This window comes from Octopus bimaculoides, chromosome 22 (assembly GCF_046866305.1).
Source record: "Octopus bimaculoides isolate indiv1 chromosome 22, ASM4686630v1, whole genome shotgun sequence".
NCBI classification, from domain to species: Eukaryota; Metazoa; Mollusca; class Cephalopoda; order Octopoda; family Octopodidae; genus Octopus; species Octopus bimaculoides.
Genome location: NC_142949.1, coordinates 34235066 through 34245065, shown reverse-complemented (window position 1 = coordinate 34245065; position 10000 = coordinate 34235066). Strand labels below are relative to the sequence as shown.

The 10000-nt window shown below is 37.1% G+C and overlaps 1 protein-coding gene across 1 annotated transcript in view; it reads right to left on the bottom strand.

The window, feature by feature from the left end:
* The window catches only part of LOC149131441 (uncharacterized), a 62396-nt gene extending 56062 nt beyond the window's left edge, over window positions 1–6334 (bottom strand). Inside the window, exon 1 of the mRNA XM_089339554.1 lies at window positions 6121–6334. The gene's annotated coding sequence lies outside the window, so the exon portion shown is untranslated. The remainder of the gene's footprint in view (window positions 1–6120) is intronic.
* Window positions 6335–10000: the final 3666 nt, after the last annotated feature.

Sequence of the window (10000 nt, the reverse complement as noted above, 5' to 3'; positions counted from 1 at the left end):
TCCGTTTTCTCCAAATACAATCAGTTAATGATACAGTTAAGGATTCGTAAAAACGCTCCAGATATTCTCCATGTGAGTTTACAGTGCTAAACGTATAAATAACACATAAAATACCCCAATATCCCACCACCTCCTTCGCCCGCTGCCAAGTGAATTTTCTGGGCCAGGCACAAGCACACTGCCATATACATATGGAATGCACGAAGAAACGTACGCTCGCGCACAAAAACACATAAGAGTGAAACATGAACAAATTGAAAACGTGTGAATCACAGACACACATGTGCCAAAGTGTGTTGAATATTAGTTGAATATTAGTTGAACGAATTTACACCCACCCCACCCCGCGTACTTTTCCTTTTCAAGGCCTGGTGCTTATTCTATCGAAAACTCTTGCTGAACTGCTATGTTACGGGGTCGTAAAGGCACCAACACTAGCACACACACACATATATATATATATATATATATATATATATATATATATATATATATATATATATATACAGCGGGCTTCTCTCAGTTTCCATGTACCAAATCAATTCGCTCACAATGCCTTATTCGTCTCGTGGTTCAACACAGCGGGACTGAGCCTGAAACCATGTGGTTGGTAAGCAAACTTCTTACCACACAGCTACGTAATCCATAAGCACAGCACAAACATTATATATATATATATATATATATATATATATATATATATATATATATATATATATATATATATATATATGCATACATACAACAACGCGAGGACGTGGTGCATGTAAAGTATTAGAAGACGACCGGGGAAGGAAAGGAAAAAAAGATGGTTTAACGTTTCGAGCAGATGCTCTTCTTCAGAAACAGAGGAAAGTCCAATAGAAAGGAAGACGGAGGAAGAAAATCGCCAACGATTCACATGTGGTTGACACCCTTCAGTCATCAATGACCATTGAATAGCTCTCAGAAATGTCCCCTCCGAGGCAGAAGTCCGAACAAGGTTGTTTTGAAAAAATATTGAAAACACTGATTAAAATGTATGTCAGAAAAAGCTAAACGTGATGGTCAACGTGGAACGTCTTCGAGTATAGCTTACTGGATCAGGGCTGACCAAGACTAAACAATAACAATCAGTTATACGCATACGTACACCCCACCCCACACATATATATATATATGACGGGCTTCTTTCAGTTTCCATGTACCAAATCCACTGACAAGGCTTTGGTCAGCCCGAGGCTATAGTAGAAGACACTTGCCCAAGGTGCCATGCAGTGGAGCTGAACCCGGAACCATGTGGTTGGGAAGCAAGATTCTTTCCACACAGCTACGCCTGCGCCTACATATGGCGTAACTGTGTGGTAAGAAGCTTGCTTCCCAACCACATGGTTCCGGGTTCAGACCCACTGCGTGGCACTTTGCGCAAGTGTCTTCTACTATAGCCTTGGGCTGACCAAAGCCTTGTGAGTGGATTTGGTAGATGGAAACTGAAAGAAGCCCGTCATATATGTGTGTGTGAGTGTCTTTGTGTCTGCGTTTGTCCTCCCACCATCGCTTGACACCCGATGTTGGTGTGTTTACGTCCCCGTAACCAAGCGGTTCAGCAAAAGAGACCTATAGAGTAAGTACTAGGCTTACAAAAAAAAAAAAAGTCCTGGGATCGATTTCTTCGACTAAAAGTCCCTCAAGGTAGTGCCCCAGCATGGCCGCAGTCAGATGATTGAAACAAGTAAAAGAATAAAATAACACACACACACACTCACATACACGTTGTATACAAACATATTCACAATTATTCATGCATACATACACATATACATACATATGTACACACACAGAGACATACACGCAATTCCTGAGCAACTGAAATTATTTGCGTTTCTACAGAGTAAAACAATCGTTCGGGGTCAGTTGGCGGGGGGGGGGGGGACCAGCTTGAAATGAGAGATGGGCCTGCATGCTTTCGAAAATCAGGATTTCTTCGAAACAGACACAAGAAGTATGTTTAGACGTAAATGAAAGACTCAAGATGTAAATAAACAACTGTATTGCAAAATGAATGCAGGAAATGTCATTGGGTTGGTCACAGATGTGTAAGCGATACCGAAAGATATTGAACGAGCCATGGGTAGAGAAACAAAGCAGGGAAAGGAGCTAAGCTGGAAGGGGCACAGTGACCCTTACGAAAATGCAACAAGGTGAGCGTGCGAGAGCGCGACTGTGCCTGTCTGTGCATGTCTGCGTGAGGGTATAAGGTGAGAGAGAGAGAGAGAGAAAGAGAAAGACACAGACGTACTATAGATATGTCGCAACGCAAATGGAAAGACAGCTCCACACATGCGTACACACACACATATATATATATTCTTTTATTCTTCTACTGTTTTACTTGCTTCAATCATTAGACTGCGGCCATGCTGGGGCACATCCTAGGATTTTTTTTTTGGGGGGGGGGTTCAGACGAATGAATCGACTCCAGTACTTATTTTAAAGCCTGGTACTTATTTAATCGGTCACTTTTGCCGAACCGCTAATGTTACGGGAAAGTAAACTAACCAACACCGGTTGTCAAGCGGTGATGGGGGACAAACACAGACACAAAGACAAATATATATATACATACACACACACACACATATATATATATATATATATATATACATACATATAAATACACACACACACACACACACACACATATATATATATATATATATATATATATATATATATATATATATATATGAATATATATATATACACATATAAATACATATATATATATGTATATATATATATAGACACACACATATAAATATAAATGCACATACACGCACACATATATATATGACGGGCTTCTTTCAGTTTCCGTCTACTAAATCTATTCAGAGGGCTTTGGTCAGCCCGGCGCCAAAGTAGAAGGCAGTTGCCCGAGCAGAGAATTTGAACCCGGAACAATGTAACTGAGAAACAAACTTTCTACCTCACAGACACGACGCCTACACCTTAAATATATATATATATATACATACATACATACATACATACATACATAAACTTTCCTTTTTCTTTCCTTCTTGCCATACCCTTTAAATTAGCTCTTCTAAATTTTGCCCCTTATTTCCTGTTCAGCCAAATACGTAACTGAATGTTTTGCCGGTCTAACGATTGCCATATAAATCATATATATTTATATATATATATATATATATATATATACGCATAGAGAAAGAGAGATATAGCTAGATAGATAGATAGATAGACTTAGGCATATATACATATACATACATATATATATATATATATATATATATATATATATATATATATATATATATATATATATACACACATTCACGAGTACCAGTGCATACATACATCCGTGCGCGCACACACGCATTATATAGTAATAGTTTGTTATTTCGATGTTACTTGGATTGGACAGATCAGCAAATTTATACACGCATCATTTTGTATGTGTGTGTGTGTGTGTGTGTGTGTGTGTGTGTGTGTACGTGTGAGAGTATATGTGCATCTATATACTTACGCATACAATTCAGAGTATTATACTTACATGCACACACACACACGATATGTATATCCGAGAGCTTGCGCAAATACACGATGGAATATCTACGTAGGTCGCCCCAGCATGCTTGAAATAGCAGCCGAGTCTCTTTTAAATCACATTACAAAAGGACACACTGGTTAATGCATTACTAAACTTACGAGAAGATGAGGCTGTGGAATTTGGCTGCTATCTCTAGCTTCTTGAGCATTCTGTCCAAAGAACTTCCCCGTTCACTTGTATATGCGTACTTAATGTATGTACTATACGTATGACTATATGAGGGGGATTTGGGTGATATTTCTAGCAAGGGAGAAGCCACAAGTGTGCATACATACACACGTACATATACACATTTATGTCTCTGTACGTGTATGTATGTGTGTGTATATATATATACATCCTTAGGGATGAAACGTATACAAGAATTCACACACACGCACACATACACAATATATATTACATATATATATGTATATAAACTTATAAAAGTATATAATATTTGCATACACGTACGTATACACACACACACACACATATATATATACGTATATATATTACATATAGTATATATTCATACATACAAAAACACCACGCAATCACAAATATATACACATACGGACATCAATCCATTCTTACAGACACAGATACACACATACGCATATATATATATACATAGTCATACATACGCGCACACACAAATATATATACAGAGAGAAAGAGAGAGAGAGAGAGAGAGAGAGAGATAGAGAGAGAGCGTGTGTGTGTTTGTGTGTGTGTGTGTGTGTGTGGTATACGCATATATATACACAAATTCCAATTGAAAGCTTTTGTCTGAGAGTTACAAACCGGCAGTTTTCTTACTGGTGAGAATTTCTAAAAAATGAAACCAGGACGTGTCTACATACATACATACATACTTACATACATATAGACATGCATATATATATATATATATATATATATATATATATATATATATATATATATATATATATATATATATATATATATATATATATATATATACACATATACATACATACACACGTAAATACGTATACACATTTATATATATGTAGAAAATATATACATACATATATATATATATATATACACACATATCTACATCTATATATCCACACACACATATACACACACACACACACATATATATATATATATATTAATAAGTACCAATGCATGAAACTTTCGGACCTTGAGTCGCACTGTTGCTTCTACTAATTATTAATAAAAATATACATATTTAATAATAATGAATATATGTATATAAATATATATGTGTATATATATATATATATATATATATACATATATATATATATATATATATATATATATATATATATATATATATATAAAGCATGCATGTGTGCATCCATACATACGTGCATAAATGTATCTACATACGTGCACACACATAAATACATGCAAATATACTTATATACATATATATACATGCATTGTTCACACAACATACATTTGTTATGGGTACAACAGTCTCTATAAAAGAAATCTACCAATATACAAGTCTTGAGCTGGCATACATACATATATAAAAACACACACGTTTATTTTTATATATATATATATATATATATATATACATACATACATACATAGATGTACATATATATACATGCATGCATGCAGAGGTACACAATTATCACATAGACACGCGCGCATATATACACAGAAGCCGAATGAAGGAAGAATATTATTTGCAAAGGATGCACACTAACACACACACACACACACACTTGCACACATTTACACACACACAAACACTTGCACACATTTACACACACACATAAACACGGTGGGTTTTGTTTGTCTGTTATTTTTCTTTTCTTTGTTTTTCTTTTTTGCTTTTGTACCAAAGCATGAGAGGTTAATTCTACTATTTCTTCCCAATTCATGCTACCACAAGTAGTAGAATGGTTTCATTCGACAGAACTGCATGACGTTACTGAAGTTTGGCGTGTATATATGTATGTTATATGTATGTATGTTATGTGATGTATATTATGTATGTATGTACGAGTATATATACGTCTAGTATGAGTATATATACTTCTTCATATATGTGCATGTTTATGCTTATGTGTATATATTCACATGCATATATATGTATGTATGTATGTCTATGTATGTGTGTATGTGTGTGTATGCATGTATGTATGTACGAGTATATATACATCTACATAATGTGCATGTTTATGCGTATATGTATATATTCACATGCATATATGAATGTATGTATGTATATATATATATATATATATATATATATATATATATATATATATATATATATATATATAATGTATCTATATATATATACACATATAAATAAGCATATTTATTCGCGTATATATATATATATATATATATATATATAAAACATGGATTGGATATATGCTCCCTAAAATTTAGATAGATGGATAGATAGACAGAGATAGATAGATAGATGTGTGTGTGTATGCATGTTTGTGTGTGTGTGTGTGTATGCATATGCAAAGCGATAAAGAATTGACTGTGTGACAAACCTTTTCGGTATCCTCCGATCTCTGTAAAATGGATATATTCTTTGAATGCGAAAAATAGATGATATGAGAAGAGGAAAAGAAAGAGAGGAGAAGTGGAAGGAGCGACGAAGGGGGGGAAAGTGAGAGAGATAGAATAGAGGTGGATAATGTGAAAGAGAGTAAGTGAGAGAGAGAGAGAGAGAGAGAGAGAGAGAGAAAGAGAGAGAGTAAGTTAGATAGAGTGTAAGTTACAGAGAGAGCGGGTGTTTGTTATCAAGACAAACCTTGTTTCCTTGTGTGTAGAAAATCTATCTTTTGTAAAGATTTTTACGTATGTATATTAATGTCTATATATTATACATAGATATATATATATTATGTATGAATGCAGAAGTGAAGGGAGTGCTTAAGAAAGGGAGAAAGAGATAGAGAGAGAGGGACAGAGGGAGGGAAAGAGGGAGGTGTATGGCTCGTTGCTCTATTACTTCCCCCCCCCCCCGCCTCTCTTTCTCAATCGTTATCTGTTTGTCCCTCCCTTTCTCTTTCTCGCTGTCTTTCTATCGCTCCGTCACTCACTCACTCGCTTTTCTTACGTTCATCCTTCCGGCTGTTCTTCTCTCCTTTCTTCTCATCTCCCCACTCTCTCTCTCTCTCTGTTTCATTGTCTCCCTCCTCCTCTCTTCTGACCTGACATTGTCATTTCGAATCTTTTTTTTATTTCCTCCTCCTCCTCCTCCTCTTCCCCCATCTTCTCCGCCACTCTCTCACCGTCTTTTATTTCCTCTCTCTCTCTCTCTCTCTCTCTCCCTCCTTATCGTTCTGTCTTGCTTTTCATCCCTTTCCTTCTCTTTCTCGCTTTGCCTTCCTCTAACACTCTTTCTTCTCATCTTTCTCCCTCTCTTTTCTCTCTCTCTCTTTACCTCTCTCTCTCTCACATTCTTTCTTCGGATCTCTCATTCTATCTTCCTCTCTTGCTCTGTCTCTCTGTCTCTCTCTTCTTTCCCCCTCACTCTCACACCGATGTCATCTATCTCACTCCCATCTTCACTCTTTCTCTCTCTCTCTCTCTCTCTCACTCTCCCTCGCTTTCTTCTAATCATCCTTTCTCTCTTTCTCTAGTATCAGTTGACACGCACATACAACAACTACGTACACAGCTACACGATCAAATTCAAAACAACACAGTAGTCATCGTATCTATTTCTCTCCTCCTCTCACCTCTCTCACATTCTCTCGCCTTATCTTTCTCTCTTTCTCGCTCTCTCCTTCTATCTATCTATCTATCTATCTATTTATCTATCTATCTATCTACCTATATACCAATCATTTATCCATCTATCTATCTATCTACTTTTCTATCTATCTACCTATCTATTTATCTATCTATCTAGCTATCTATCTATCTTTCTATCTATCTAGTCTTGGTTGACACACATATATATACAGTCTCCATGTTAAACACATTAATGTATACACGCACATATACACGTATATATAAGCAACACGGCAACTTGACACATTCACTCTCTCCTTTTTTCTCGCTCTCCCTCTCTCCCTCTCTTTCTGTATCCGTCTATCTTTGTGGTATCAGTTGACACACGGGCGGGCATACTCTCAAACTAGCACACACACAAACACACACATACACACAGATGCATACACACACACACACACACGCACATATAGACACACAAACACACAGATGCATATACATACACACACACACACGCAGATATAAACACACATACACACAGATGCATATACATACACACACACGCACATATAGACACACACATACACACACATATACATGCTCAGACACAAGCTCAGTTCCCCACCCCCACCCGCTACTTTTCCTCTGTTTTTCTCTCCATGTCTGTCTATCTGTGTCTACCAATTGTCTGTCTGGTAACAGTTCACACACACGCGCGCACAGAGCAACACTGTCTCTTCTATCTATCTATCTATCTATCTATCTATCTATCTATCGATCGATCGATCAATCTATCAACCTATCTATTTTCCTGCTTACCTATCAATCGATACCTTTCTACATTTTAATCTGTTTTTCTCTATCTATCTATCTATCTATCTATCTATCTATCTATCTATCTATCTATACACATATAAACACACTCACACGTCTGCATGCATCCACAGCATACATGCAAACGTGTGCGCTCACACACACACACACACACACACACACACACACACACACACACATACACACACACATACACACACACACACACACGCATATTAAGGCGGCGAGCTGGCAGAAACGTTAGCACGCCGGGCAAAATGCTTAGCAGTATTTCGTCTGTCTTTACGTTCTGAGTTCAAATTCCGCCGAGGTCGACTTTGCCTTTCATCCTTTTGGGGTCAATAAATTAAGTACCAGTTACGCACTGGGATCGATGTAATCGACTTAATCCCTTTGTCTGTCCTTGTTTGTCCCCTCTGTGTGTAGCCACTTGTGGGTAGTAAAGAAATAACACACATATATATATGTATATATATATATTCATTTATATATATTTTCTGATTATGGCTCTGACGAAAGTAACAGGTAGAGCGACAAACAGACAGATTAGTTAATCAAATTCAAACAGTCTGATTTTTACATTTTACTTTCTCCCTAACTTTCTTCCAGCCTTGTATTATTTCTTCTCTTCGGATTTGTCCCCGACACATTTCGTTTCATAAATCAATGAGATTTGTTTGCTCCTTCATCCAACAACACCTACGCATGCGCTAATGATACAACATTCCTTTCTCCCCGAATCTCACGATATGAAATTACTCGCCAAACATGCGTTGGTTCCATAAACCGAAGGCCTCAAGAAGATCCTTCAGCGGGGTTATGCCGACCTTGTCTTAAGCGCTTCACGACTATTCGTATCAAGAAACCACCGCAGCATCTCATCTCACTCCTTCGAAACATGAACGGCAACCTGCTGAGCAATCAGTGCTCAGCGCCAATGCAAATGTACATAGATGTAGCATAGCTGGAACCACATTGTAAAGACGGGTACGCAAGTATATATATACATATATACGACGGTCTTCTTTCAGTTTCCGTCTACCAAATCCACTCACAAGCCTTTGGTCGGCCCGAGGCTAAAGTAGAAGACACTAGCCCAAGGTGCCACGCAGTGGGGACTGAACCCGGAACCATGTGGTTGGGAAGCCAGCTTCTAATCACACACCCACGAACACACACACACACACACACACACACATATATATATATATATATATATATATATATATGTTCGCGGCTGTATGGTAAGAAGCATATGATGGGTAAAATCCAAATGTCCCTTATATTGACATGCTGTGCTTCTTCAACGCGACAACGCCCGACCACGTGCTGCTAATATGACCGAAAATGTTATTCGAGATCTTAGTTACGGACAAAGTTCCTTTAGATTTTCACCTTTTTTGATCACTCTCCAACAGTCTGTGAGGTGTTTCGTGTATTCGAAAACGCGACTGGATGAATTCTTTGAACTGTGGTCGGTGATTTCTGCCGTTAAAGCATTGACGAACAAATGAAAAGTTGGTAAGAAGTTGTGGGTGATGAAGGAGAATGTATTATTGATTGATCTGGTGAAATTATTGATGACATATCTTGGATTATAAAAGAAAAGCTGATCTCCGTCTGTCTGTCCCTGACACCATCTTTGTAGAGAGAAGGAAGAGGAGGAGAAAAGTTGTTGTTGTTAGAGAAATACAGTGAAAGAGAGAGAGAGTGAAAGATAGATATATGGGTAGTGTTGCCACCTTAGTTACTAACAAGTTTTGATTAAAAACGGAGGAATTATAAATGCAAATCTTTTAACACAACGCAACACAGACTTTAAAAAACGGCTATATGTATATCTGTAATAAATAT